The sequence below is a fragment of the Mustela lutreola genome, chromosome 7, assembly GCF_030435805.1.
Source record: "Mustela lutreola isolate mMusLut2 chromosome 7, mMusLut2.pri, whole genome shotgun sequence".
Classification (NCBI taxonomy): domain Eukaryota; kingdom Metazoa; phylum Chordata; class Mammalia; order Carnivora; family Mustelidae; genus Mustela; species Mustela lutreola.
In genome coordinates this window covers 92,255,052-92,267,731 of record NC_081296.1, presented here as the reverse complement: position 1 = coordinate 92,267,731, position 12,680 = coordinate 92,255,052, and the positions used below count along the sequence as shown (strand labels likewise).

At 44.1% G+C, this 12,680-nt stretch overlaps 1 long non-coding RNA gene across 1 annotated transcript in view; it reads left to right on the top strand.

Moving 5' to 3' along the window:
- Positions 1 to 4,966: 4,966 nt before the first annotated feature.
- LOC131836479 (uncharacterized) overlaps positions 4,967 to 12,680 on the top strand; it is a 38,784-nt gene continuing 31,070 nt past the window's right edge. The window contains exon 1 of the long non-coding RNA XR_009355635.1: positions 4,967 to 11,098. This is a non-coding gene — a long non-coding RNA (uncharacterized LOC131836479). The remainder of the gene's footprint in view (positions 11,099 to 12,680) is intronic.

Genomic DNA, 12,680 nt, shown 5'->3' with positions numbered 1-12,680 from the left:
GTGGACACTTAAAATCTCGAGCTATTTTATGGTCTCTCGTTATAGAAAGTTTCAGTTCTAGAACCAAGAGAAGCAGATGTACGCGACTTCCCGCCTTCGCCCGCGGTCTCCCCCTCTTCGCGCCCCCCTCCCCGCTTCTCGCTTATCCCAGTCCAAGGCCTCACCCCGCCCACCCGAGGTCTTCCAACTCGCGTGCAGCCCACTGCATCACTCCGTCATCCCACTCAGCCTCGCGACGCGCCCCCCATCCCCGCCCTCCATTCCCCCACCCCCAACCCGAGGCTAGCAGGTGACTCTCCAGCCGGGTCTCAGTTAGCGCCCCAACAACCTCAGCTCTGAGCTGTCTGCGGACCGCCGCCAGCCCCTTCTGGAGACCACACTAAGTCTGCGGTGAGGAGGAGTCGAAATTTCCCGTTAAGTGTGACCCCAGAATGTGTTGATAATAAGTTCACTGGGTCAGGATGATGATCCAAACCCTAACCTGAAGAGACTTTTTTTTTCTTTTAAGCGATCTGAAAACACGATCTTTCTTTAGACAAATAAACAAAAACAAAGCCAGCGAACTGCTGCTGTTTCTCTGGTAAGTTTTCCTACGGCAAAGAAAGAATCCGCCCAGACACGAACATCTAACGAACTTTCTGGTAGGAAGAAACTCAGTCTAATAATAGTATGTGCTTAACGCCTATTCCATTTTTATTACAAAAGGGGATAATTTATTAACCTCCTCAAGTTAGTGCCTCTTAGGCAGGCGCTGTGTTTTTAAACGTTTTAGCAAAGCATTTTCACCTTTGGGATGATCTAAGGAGAACCAATAGACAGGAGGGAGGGTTAGGGGGAATTCTGCACAGCTCCTGCCGGCTTGCTCAATTTTCTACAAAACTCTTCCTAAAAGCCCCAGTGTTCTCTTTAGCAGATGTCAAGTTATAGAGACCACAAAGATCTAAAGACACCCTTCATGCGCGCGCGCACACACACACACCACAGCTGTAGACTCACTAGATTTTTTTTTCCTCTCTAGAATTCATTCTGTGTGGTTAAGCAAGAGTGAGTGGTCCTGAGGCATTAATCCATCCTGAGTGGAGGTGGGAAGGTCAGGCAGGCCTCCTACAACAGGGAGTCTTTAGGCTCCCTATTTTTGCAAATCAGGAGGACAAAACTCCTACAACTGACAGGAGGGGAGAGTGAGGCTGGGACCAGTAGGACCCAGTCCACTAGAGTGAACGTGAGCCAGCTCACTCAAGCAAGGAGGGAGCCCAGCCTAGCCTTGGCTAGGTAGACCGAGACCGGGTGCACAGCAATGTATCCCAGAACAGCAGAGAGCCAGAGTAAGTTCCCAGAGCAGACCGTTCCAGCCACCTGATAGCTCCATAGACACATGGCGACCATGTGGCCATTTCTAGCAGTGGTAGATGGTGTGTAGTGATTCCTTCCCACCCTCCAGGGCCTTCCTAGGGACCAAGGGCACACAGGCCGGGGATTGCTTCAGGAGTAATTCCAATGAGGGAGAAGAAACTTAGCCAGTCTTCCTTAGGGAGCTCCCACCCAGTCTGCCAAGACAGATGTGGGACCCCTTCATTAGGACCCAAAGATCACCTGCAGGAGCATCATATTCTTGTATATATAGTCTGATGTGACTCTATCATCTACTTTTTATTTGTTAGTTCATCCTACTTGTTTTTTATTTCTTCATTTCAATACCTATGTTTTCCTGGCTTGCTTACCCAATTCTAGCCTCACAGCTGCAGTCACACTTCTCAGGCAACTCAGTATCATTTTCCTAATGTCGATACTAAAAGGAAAAACAAAGTGGATGTGCTAAGCCATATAGAGTAAAAGCCAGTAAAGCCCATATGAGAGGCCCGTTGGAGGGGGGTAGTAAAAGGACCAGTGAACCACCAAGGCCAGCCTATCAGAGGACTAGCGAGAAAAATGACAGAAGCAAAGAGAAGCAGCAGCGCAGAGAAATTGAATTAATGTCAATAGATGTGAAGGAAGGAATACAGCCCCGACCTAATGCATACGTCTGGCACGGACAGACACAGAAAGGGATGAGGAGGAAGCAGATGTGTATACTGTGTGTACGCTGGTCTGACTGCAAGCTGAGAGGTAAATCTGGCAACCTCTTCCTTTCCTCCCGCTAGACCTTAAGAATAGAGACTTTCTGCCAGGGCAAATCGAAGGGCTAGGGAGCTGAGGGGCAGGAACTTTGTTCGCTTCCCAAACTCCAGCCGGGCCACTCGGACACTACACCTCGGAGAGGGAAAAAATTCTGAGGAGCCTGGGGCCAGAGGGCGAAACCAGTGGCAGTAGAAATAGAGGTTTCTGGAAACTTCCGGGAAAACAGACAAAAATCCTTTCTTTCGCACAAGTGCCCCACCCTGCCTCCGTGCAGTTGGAGAAGGAACTTAGGATCAAGGGGAGACTCCCGGTCTCTCCCCACCCAGGCTGTTGGACAGCGCCCTCTTTTGTCCCCGCCTGCGCGGCCTCGAAGGTACCACGTGGAGAGAGCCCCAGCTGCCTGGGAAAATGGCAGGGCGATTCCTCTGGGACTCAAAGGCGAATCCGCCCCCGAGCTCTCATCTTCGGGCCCTGAGCCTCTTCCCACGATGGAAGGCGGGTCCTGGGAAGGCGACCGGTTCCCGGCTACCAGTCGGGCCCCATCCTCCCGGCGGCGCGCAGCGGGAGGGGCCGTGTCTGCCCTCGAGATCCCTCCGCGGGGCCGGGCTCGCTCCCCGCCCCACCCCCACCCCCGCCCCCGCCGGCTCTCCGGGCGGGTCGGGCTCGGCGGGGCACTCTCAGCCTCCCGGCCCCGCGACTGCGGCGGCGCGGGAGGAGACCGGCCTTGCCCGGCCGCCGGGGTTCTGTTCCCTGGAGAGAAGGGAAACCACCCGCCACCCCCTCCAAGGCACACGACCTTCTAGGACGGGTCATTTCCCTCCACCTACCCCGACGCCGCCCGGGACCCAGCCCGCCTGGGGCTTCTCCGAGGGGCCTGGAGCCGCGGGGCCCTTACTTTCTTAAGAGTGTCGTACGCACCGTGATACATTTTAGCTGCAACACCTTAACCCTCTTAATACTCCAGCATGACACAGGTGTTAGTTTGTGTCTGATTTGGTTGGTGACCTCAGAAGGGCACATCTGAGGCGCGTCCCCAACCTGTGAAGCACAGGCCGGCTCCCCGTGGGCTCTGGGGCTCTAGGGTGAGGTCGGGGAGAGGGACCCGGGCCGAACGCCGGCTAGTCGGGGAGGGAAGGCCGCCGCCTCTCGGTCCCAGCCGCAAGGGGCCGCGCGCCACCCGAGTCCGCACCGGGCGGCGGCTCTGCCGTCGGGGTTTTCTTGGGAAGGACTAGGTGCTGCCGCGCGAAGTCAGCCCGGCCGGTTCCAGAAGCCCGGGACCTCCCTCTTGGACCCGCGCGTTCGCCTCTCTTTCCCCTTTATATTCTTCGATAATTTCGGAGGCAAAGATTTCAACTTTGGGGGAATTTGTTTCATCTCTCCTAAATTCAGAAACGGATCCTTCAAAAGTCTTAATGTGTGTGTTTATTTTTTTCTAGCGTTCAAATGAATGCGAAGCCACGGATCGAATCCCGTCACTCATTTGGGGTTAGCTTCTCCCGATATTTCACACGGAAAACAAAACTGGGTCCCTCTTATTTGTACTTGTCCTTAACCTTTGCAGCAACTGCTGTAGATGAGGCTCTGTCCATTCTCTAATAGATTTTACTAGGGGCTGGTGACAGAGAACTGATTTCTTTTCTATTAGGGTTTAGCACATCTTTGTTGAAGGCCGGTAGAACGACCAGGGATTAGATTTGCATCTCTTAGGCGCCCTGTGTGGTCTTTGTGCGAAGCTTGTAACTGTTAAAAATGACTTGTTAGGAAGCGTGTGGGCTCTCATCGCTCTCCTTTTGACAGAATGATTGTGAAATTCAGATTGGCCCTGTAGGATTTAGCCCGCAGATTCCACCTGAACCCTAAGCAATTATACCCTAATCTCACTGCAATCATATTTGAGTTAGGATTTGTTGCACTTTGTTTACTTCAATTAAAAGCAGTGGAATATATTTTTTTCAGCCTTTAAAGTGAAATCTCCAGGAGTAAAACCTCAGGACTTCTCAGAAACGGTTTTGGTGGTAATGGGGATTTCTTTTCTGTACGGTTTCCTCCTACTCCTCCCGCCCGCCCCTCCCCCATTTAAATAACTCCTTTCCCCCCGCTTCTTCTTCCCCTGTTACTCGCTAATGCCTGGAGCATCTTCATAGGGGTTGAATTCAGGTCGCCTTGGGAAAGAAATGCGCGGAGATGACTCCCAGCTGCAAGGGGCGCCCAAGCTCCGGGAGTCCCCCTGTCCCCGACAGAGCGCCTACGTCCCTCTCTCGGGACAAGCTTTGCCACACTCGCTGGCCACGCAGCGTGCGTGGGCTCCCGGCAGTGGGCGCGGGCCCGGCGTCTGGCTTCCTGCGGTGGAGTGGCTTCTAAGGCTCCTGGCGCCCGCAGCGCGGGAGGGTGACTGCCCAGACGGCGTGGTCAGCCCGAGCGCCGCGTCGGTCCTGGAGAGGCCCCTAGGATTCCCTGCGGCCTCCGCTTGGGCTTAGCTCCCGCCCTGCGGCCTGCTTGCTGCGCGCACAGTCGGCCCCGGGAGGTGGGGGGAGGTGACCGCTCCTCTACCCGGGCTTCCTCTGCGCGGGTGGCCCGCCGGCCGGCCTCGGGCCGCCTGATTCTGGCGGTCCTCCGGGCCGGGAGCGCCCGCGGCCCGCCTCTAGCTTCCTCTGGCCGGGCCCCAGCGGCCTAGAGCGCTGGCCTCTGGGCGGGCGCCGCCGTCTGACGGACAGCGGAGGGTCAGTGGCCGGGGGCCTCCGGTTCTCGGCAGTTCTCAGGGCATTTAACCCCGATGCAGTTCCTAAGGGTCGCCTGCGGTTACTGTCAAGTCAGGTCATTTAGTAGTATTGCTTGATCTGTGGTGAGTTTATCGCCTTCATTTATTTATCTGGTGCGACTTTGTTACTTTTTGAGCCTGGGTTATTGTTTTTCTATTTTGATTCGTAACTATTTATTTGGTCCTAGCGAGTTTGATTCGGTTCCCTAAAATACCGCTTCGCCCTTATCAGTTAATACAAAGGTGGAAGCCAACATAGGGTGTAAACTGGAGAAATTTTCTGGCACGGGAGGACCTCAGTGCCATTTACTTGAGGGGGGAAAGGGAGACTCCACCTTTTAAACTTCCCAATAAACTTTTTAATAGCAAGTGTGTTCTCATTGTCACGTGTCAGAGGAAAAAAAAATTAATGTTCTTTGTATTTGATTCCGTAAGAATGAAAGCCAGCCTACAACCTCTGTCTGCCTTTGTAACTAAGACATTTTCAATGAGGAGAAAGTACTTTTCTGACGCTAAGTACTATATAAATGTGAGCAATGCCAACTAGTTTAAGCAAGTAGTGCTCTCTTCCAGTATTTTCTGGGATGGAGTCTTTTAAATAGACTCATCTTTTTGGATAATTCTAATTGCTAATTATTCTTAACTTTATTAAGAATTTGTAAGGTTTCAAGTGCATAAAGGAGATTCTGTCTTGCCGTGGATGGGGGGGAGGCGGGAATGTGGTCTTGGGGTAAAGAGGAACGGGGAGCAAGACTGTGATAATCTCTTTGAGATCTACCCAAAGAAATCTTGATCTATAGATTGAGGATCCCTGCTTTAAATCAATCCTGTGTACAGTTTAGGGCAGTTTTTCATCTGTGAATAGGAACTGTATCAAAACCCTAGTGTGACCATGACAATTGGGTAATCACACACAAGGCATCTTTGCTAATGGAGAGATTCTGTAAATATGTTTCTAGTGAATACACAGATAACAGTCACAGTGGAAGGGTCAGGTGCCACAAATCATAGATTACTCTGCCAAGGGTTGCCAGCCATCTGAGGCTTGGAAGGACATTAACCGCCTTTGCATTCTCCGAATACTCTCCTCAGTTCATGATTTCACTTACTTGACCCTACTTCTGTTATTTAAAAGCTGGCAGGCACAATCAAGGGCAAGCAGGTTGGCTACCTACCCTTCTGGCAGCTCGCCAGTATTCCCATTTAGCTGCCAGCAGACAAGGAGAAGAGTGAATCAGTCATGTAATCCTACAGTAGCATCTAGAAGGTATCAGGAAAACTTCAGTGGCAGCAGGAGGGTCCACCAATCAGCCCTGTTTCTAAATTCTCCACTTTGTATCTGTAATAAATCCCTCTGGGGGAATTCACTAGTGGGAAGCGCAGGGAGGGAAATGACACAGGGGCTCTCAAGCAGTTTCCTTGAAAAGTAAGTTGTGAGTGCATTACTTGATAGTCCCAATTTTGAAAATGGCCATAAATAGAAATAGGATTCTCGTTACTAACAGGAGCAAAAATCAGGAAAGGCGTCCCTTAGCAGCAGTAGGGGGAAAAAAATCAAGAGCTTTTAATAAAATTTGGAGGATTATAATTTCTTGTCAATAGAACAAACTTCTGCCTGTTCCCATTTGCTTTCATAGATAAATTATTGCTAACTTAATAAGATTTAGGCACTCCACTTTCAGAGAAATTATATAAATTTGAGATTATATAAAAATAGCTTTTTCTTACCTCAAAGTGAAACAAGTAGGTATTTGGCATACAGGGACATTGTAAAAGCAAAATACATCTGACTCTAACATTAGCATTTTTTCCTTGAGGATGTAAAATCTAGAATTCTAACATAAAAGAACCATAGGGTGAAACGACACTTCCTGGGTCTCCTTTGTTGGCAGGCTAGGCCCTTTTTTCATACTCTTATGTTGGAAACAGCTTTGGGGTCTAGAATGAACTATCAGGATTGAGGATGAAGTCATAACTTTTGCTAGTAGGTACCATGAAAAAAAAGTAAGTAGACTGACTTCATCAATGACGTTTTCTCCAGGGGATTGCCTTTGTAAGAGGCCTTGTTGCACTTTTTAAGCAGAAAGGTACAATTCACTGAAGTATGAATGTTCAGGAAGGCTAGCAAAGTGTATTTTTAGAATAATATTGTATTTTCTAATATGTCAGGAGGTCTCTAGATGTGAGATATAAAAAACCTAATTTTTGTCAAAATTAGACTATCATTACATTAGTGTGTTCTTAAAGAATGAAGGTGGACATTACTCATCTACAGTAGTAAAGGGGAAGAATATTTAAAAACCAGATGACAGCTATGTGCCTTGTAATTTCAACAATACTGAATGATGAACAATCTTCCAAGTTCATTTAAGCAGGAATGGGAGAGAATCCCTATAAAAGTGAATTTAAAAAGATCTTGTACAAATACAAATCTTGTACAAATAAAAAAAAGATCTGTACAAATATGCCTCACCCTCCATTTTATTACCTTATAATGCAAATAATTACTTGCTCTTGCTACTAAGAGCCATTTTAATGTAATGGATTCATTTCAGACCCTCAAGAAAACCAAAGCCTATGTCCTTTTATAAGTTTGGGAGGAACTTTCAAATGGCTGTGCCCAATTTGAAGACATAGATATATATATTTCCTGCTTATTAAGTTACAAACTTAGAATTTATGCTGATGAACATTTTCCACCTTGACTAATACCTCCTGCTAGAGAAGTTTTCTTTTCAAGAAAACAAATAACAAGTGGACAGAAGGAAATTCTAAGCCTGTGTGATTTGATAGTGGTCGCATTTTACATCCTGAAATTTGGAGCTATAAATAGCCATTTTAAAATTTTGTGTCTCTTGGTTAATATCTTGTATAGTTCCTTGCACATAATAGTTGTTCAATAAGTTTGCTGAAGAAATGAATTTGTGAAACATTTTTACTATTTACCTTGTAATCTTCTCTGATGTGCAAAAATGAAAAGAAAAAGGGGGTATTAACATTTGTCTCTTTTTATGTGAACAAAATATTGTTAAAATTCTAGGTGAGTTTGACTCAAAATGCCAGAAAAGAAGCCCCATTCTATGCTAGTTAGTAAGGGAGGAATCTCTGACATTTCCCTGCCTATTCAAATGAAAACTGTTTGAGGTAATACTGCAATGTTTAAAACAAACAACCTCCCCCCCCAAGCACAGAATGAACTTTACAAATTAATGACTTGAAAAATCCTTAGAGTTAATCTCTTTTTACATTCCAGACTTCAATTTTCTATGGCACACTCACATTTCAAGACCTTTAAAAATGCTAAAGGGTAGCCATCTTCCGAAGGGGTGAGGGGAACAGAAGGTCACAAATCCTATTGTTCTTTTTTTGGGGGGCGGGGTTGAGAACAGGCCAGTGTGGTCTCATCTACTAGAAAAGAATTTAAGAACTAGTGTCGATTGTTAATGATGATGCCACACAGGGCTGCTCTATCTAGGGAAGGTGGTACAGAGGCCAAGAGGAATCTGTTCTTCAAGAGCAATGGCTGCTCTTACTGTGTTCCCAACTCTTAGCCCTTAGTGAGCACCCCTCACATTTGAGTAGGGGGCTGCAGCTTTGGGGCACCATGGAACCAATGGAATGGAGGTAGGGGGAATCAAAAGATTGGAAGTAGCTTCAGAGTTGGGCGGTCCTCTACCTTATATTGGTCCAAAAACAGCTGATTTGGGGCCTGGCTCAAGATCATGTACATGTTTTAAAAAAAGGCAGACTGGCAGATCCTGTTCCATTTTGAATGTGAAGCCTTTCATCAATGAGTATGAGGGTATTACTTCCAGTGGAAAATGTGTGCTTATATACCAAGGACGTCCTTGGCTTCACCTGGGCAGGCTCCCTAGGAGATGATTTGCCATCTCCCTAGCATTTTCTCAGGAAGATGAGGAAAACTGGAAGGAGCCAAACAGCAAAAGACCCTACATAAGATAAATCTCAAATCTAAATTCCATTTATGACTAAACATCCTCTTTTAAAGCAGTCCCTTGGTGTGAAGATATGGGTATTGTTTCCTGTATATCCAAATATACATTTATACTCTTAGCATTGTAATAGGTCATCCTTCCACTTGTGTACCTAACAAGAAATGGATCCCTAAAAGGAAATGTTCCTTACCAATGTCTGGTACAATGATGACCTACCGTTTCCCCAAGAATCCTCTTTTTTTATTCACAAGTAGATAAGAGTTGGTATTTTGTCACCAGGTTCATGCCAATGTCAATTCATTATAGTAAAGGAGTATTTATAACATTATACTTTTTAAATAGAAACCAAAAGCAGAGGTTGATAGAAATATCCTGCTATCGATACATATCCAGTTTAACCATTATATGGAAGAACTGGGTGGTATCACCCTAAGACATAAAGGTTTTATGAAAGAAAAATAGATGGCCTATTCATTGATTTATTTGTTCAGTCAGTAAACATTCATGAGTGCTTACACCAGGCAAAGTTCTATGCATGGAGAAAAAGATATGTCTCTGACCTCAAAGACGTGTTTGGAGAGACAGCCATGAAAATAGACGAGTACAGTTTGATGCAATGAGTAGAGTAATGTGAGGTCTGTGCAAAATGCAGTGGAATTCTAAGGGAAGAAGCATCTGTATGTGGCAGAAGGAGAAAAGGTAACACTTGAATTCACTCTTGAAGGAGAAATAGAGGTCCAGGTGGAGGAAAAAGTGTGTGCAAAGGCCCTGAGGCAGTGAAAAGCATATTCTGTTCAGGAGATCATACCTAGATTATATTGCCAGAATAGGAAGTTTGAGGAGACCGATGGGAGTACAACTGAAGGGGTGCTATGGGCTAAGCACTTTGAAGATCCTCAAATGCCAGACTAAGAAGTGTAGATTTATCTTACATCAGATGGAAAGTCATTGAAAAAATTCAAACATAATCAGATGTGTATTTTAGAAAGACCACGCAGTCCATGGACTGGAGCATGGATTAAAAGTGGGGGGCGAACTAGTGACAGTGAGCCTTACTGGTGGTTGTTTTTACCTCCCCTCCTTGGTATAAGTGTGTTAATGAGTGACACTTTATTAAATAGGTACAAATTCTCAAACCCTAAGCAAAAAGGAAGGCATAAAAATATTTTCCAAAGAGGCATCTTTTTGAGGAAGATAATTATGCACATTGGTAAAGACCACAGATTAATTTCGTATGCCCCATGGATAGCTTTTAGGGTCAAGAGGGCATTGCTCATTGTTTTATTTTACTGTATGATTGACATCCACCTGAAATGACACTTCGGTTACTGCATTCAAAGACTGTGTGGTGTTGTAGAAAGAGTGCTACCAAAAGTCAAGAGACGTGTCTCTAGTTGAGCTTTATGTCTCTGTCTTTGAAAGACCTTAGGGAAGTCACTTTACCTCTCTGGGCTTTCTCTTCCTCAGTTGTTAAGTTGAGGGCACAGTGTAAGTTATTTGTAACATTACTTTATTTATATTGTTGTATGATTTGTGAGTTTGCCCTTATTAATCTCTCCTAATGTTTATTTCTTACCTTGTCTTTATGCTTTCTCACAATTTTAAGAGAGACAGAAGTATTTGGAGAATAACGTGTCCCAGGACATGTTATTTAGGACAGAATTCTGTCTTTATTGCACTTAATATACTTAGCTTTCCTACTGGAAATATTAGGATGTTGGTAGCTGTTTTGAAACTGTGGCGTTTCTGCTTGCCTGAGTCACATTCTATCCTCATGAGCACAAAAGGAGGACTATTTAATCACTTTCAACATCTACCAGTCTAAATTAATAACTTACCTCTACTTTTTAAGTTATACATTTTCCCTTCCAAAAGGATTGTTTCTTAGGTCAGATAATTATATGTTCTCAGAAAGCTGGTGTATGGATAAAATGGTGGCACTCAAAATTATAGAAATTGTACTGCTTCTAATAATACTCTATTTTAAATTCTGCATTTCCTTGGAAACTTCCTGTTATTTAATGCTCTTTTTTTTTTTTTCCTTCACTTAAGAGGCTGTTTACATTAGTAATATATCTCCTAGAGCTCTGGGAGTTCAGAGGGTTCGTACCTACAAAACAGCACAGCACTGTGACCGTGCTTTCAAAGACATGCAGGGGTCCCAGGGCAAATCAAAATGTTTTTAAATGTATGACATGTGTGAAGTTGATGAAAATTCATGACTTCTCTCTGTCAGGGCTGCTTGAGCTTAAATCATCAGAGAAAGGTGAGTGCAAAGAATTTTATTTAATACTTTTAATTCTGAAATCCTTTCTATCCCCTTACTTGGGTCCTGTGTTTCAGCTCCATGCTATTTAATAGTCTGCTAACAAAAATTAAAAAAAAAAAATTGGCTGCATGTTCTAAATTGCTTTTCAGAATTTCCTTCTTAAACCATCACTCAGATGTATAACTTTTAAAGAGGAATTGAAATGTGGTTTGAGAATGTAATCACGTACTATAGAACATGCAAAATACATGTGAAAGACCATACGAGTGCTGTTAATTTAACTGATTATACTTTATGTTTTAGAAATGTTTTCAAATTTATCTTTTAAAATTGAAAAGAAAATATTCCAGGAAAATGTTAAGAGATTAAAAAATAAAGCCAAAATGCTGTGGATATTGAGATCAGCTGTTTTTAAGTAAAAATCCATTCAAAGCAAAATAAAAGGCATTGTGCAGTGTGTGCCGGCTAAAACTGAGAACACAAGAGCATTGCAGTTAATTAGAAGCAATCAACAGGATGCTTTGCAACATTTCTCACATCAGTGCACCATCTGATTGTTATAATAAAAATTTCCCACAGTCTTGATGCAAAAAGGAGTAGAAATAAATATTTGAGTTATTAAAATATATGATTTCAGTTGCTCTTGCCAATAATTATTTTTACTAATTATGGTTATGAAAATAAGATCTTGAAAATCCACAAAGGTTATTCTATTTGTATTTTAGGGGATAATCTTAGTTACATGTTTTGTTTTAATTTATATACATTTGAATATGAGAAAAAAATCAATTTTTGGTGAAAATAAAAATTTGAGTTTTTATATGATTTGTGTGTGGCTATTGTACTTATGAAAGATAGCTGGGCTTTTCCTGGGCCATTGAGCCACATATTATTTGAATGATCAGTTACTATATCACAAATAATGAAGTACTACGTTACAGCTCTTTTCATATTAACAGAACACCGAACTAAGGCAACTATATTAACTGTATCATACAAGTCTTAAAAGAATGTACAATACTTAACACTATTATTTTTCTACAGTTCGTTCGCTGCTTGGTTCGACTCAGAAGTTTTATTTTAGTTTCGCTTATTCTAAGTCAGAAACTGTTCTGCTAGGGCAAAAATACTGCTTCGTTGTATCTTTGTGAAATTTAAAGTTTGCTCATGAGAGATAACATTTGTTTTCCTTCTCTCCCTTCCCCTCACCACAAACTTTTAAAAAAAATTTGGGGTGAGTGTGTGTGTGTGAGAGAGAGAGAGACAGAGACAGAGAGAGACAGAGAGAGAGAGAGAGAGAGAGATTGATTGATTCTTTGTTACGTTGTCTTCTCACATTAAAGGTAGAGCTCCCCCTGGGCCACTGAGGTGCTTCAAAAACACATCCGCAAGGTGGTCTGTGAAAAACGTTGAACATGAATCAGAACTATATACACTTTGACAATAGTTTACAACTTTTTCTCCCTCAAAAAGCAAATCTGTGAAAGTCTAGGGGGTCCCCTTTTCGGAGGCACAGACAGCGGTGACACTGCGGCTATGAGTAAGAGAATTGTCTTCTAAACAAGTCAATGATTCGCTC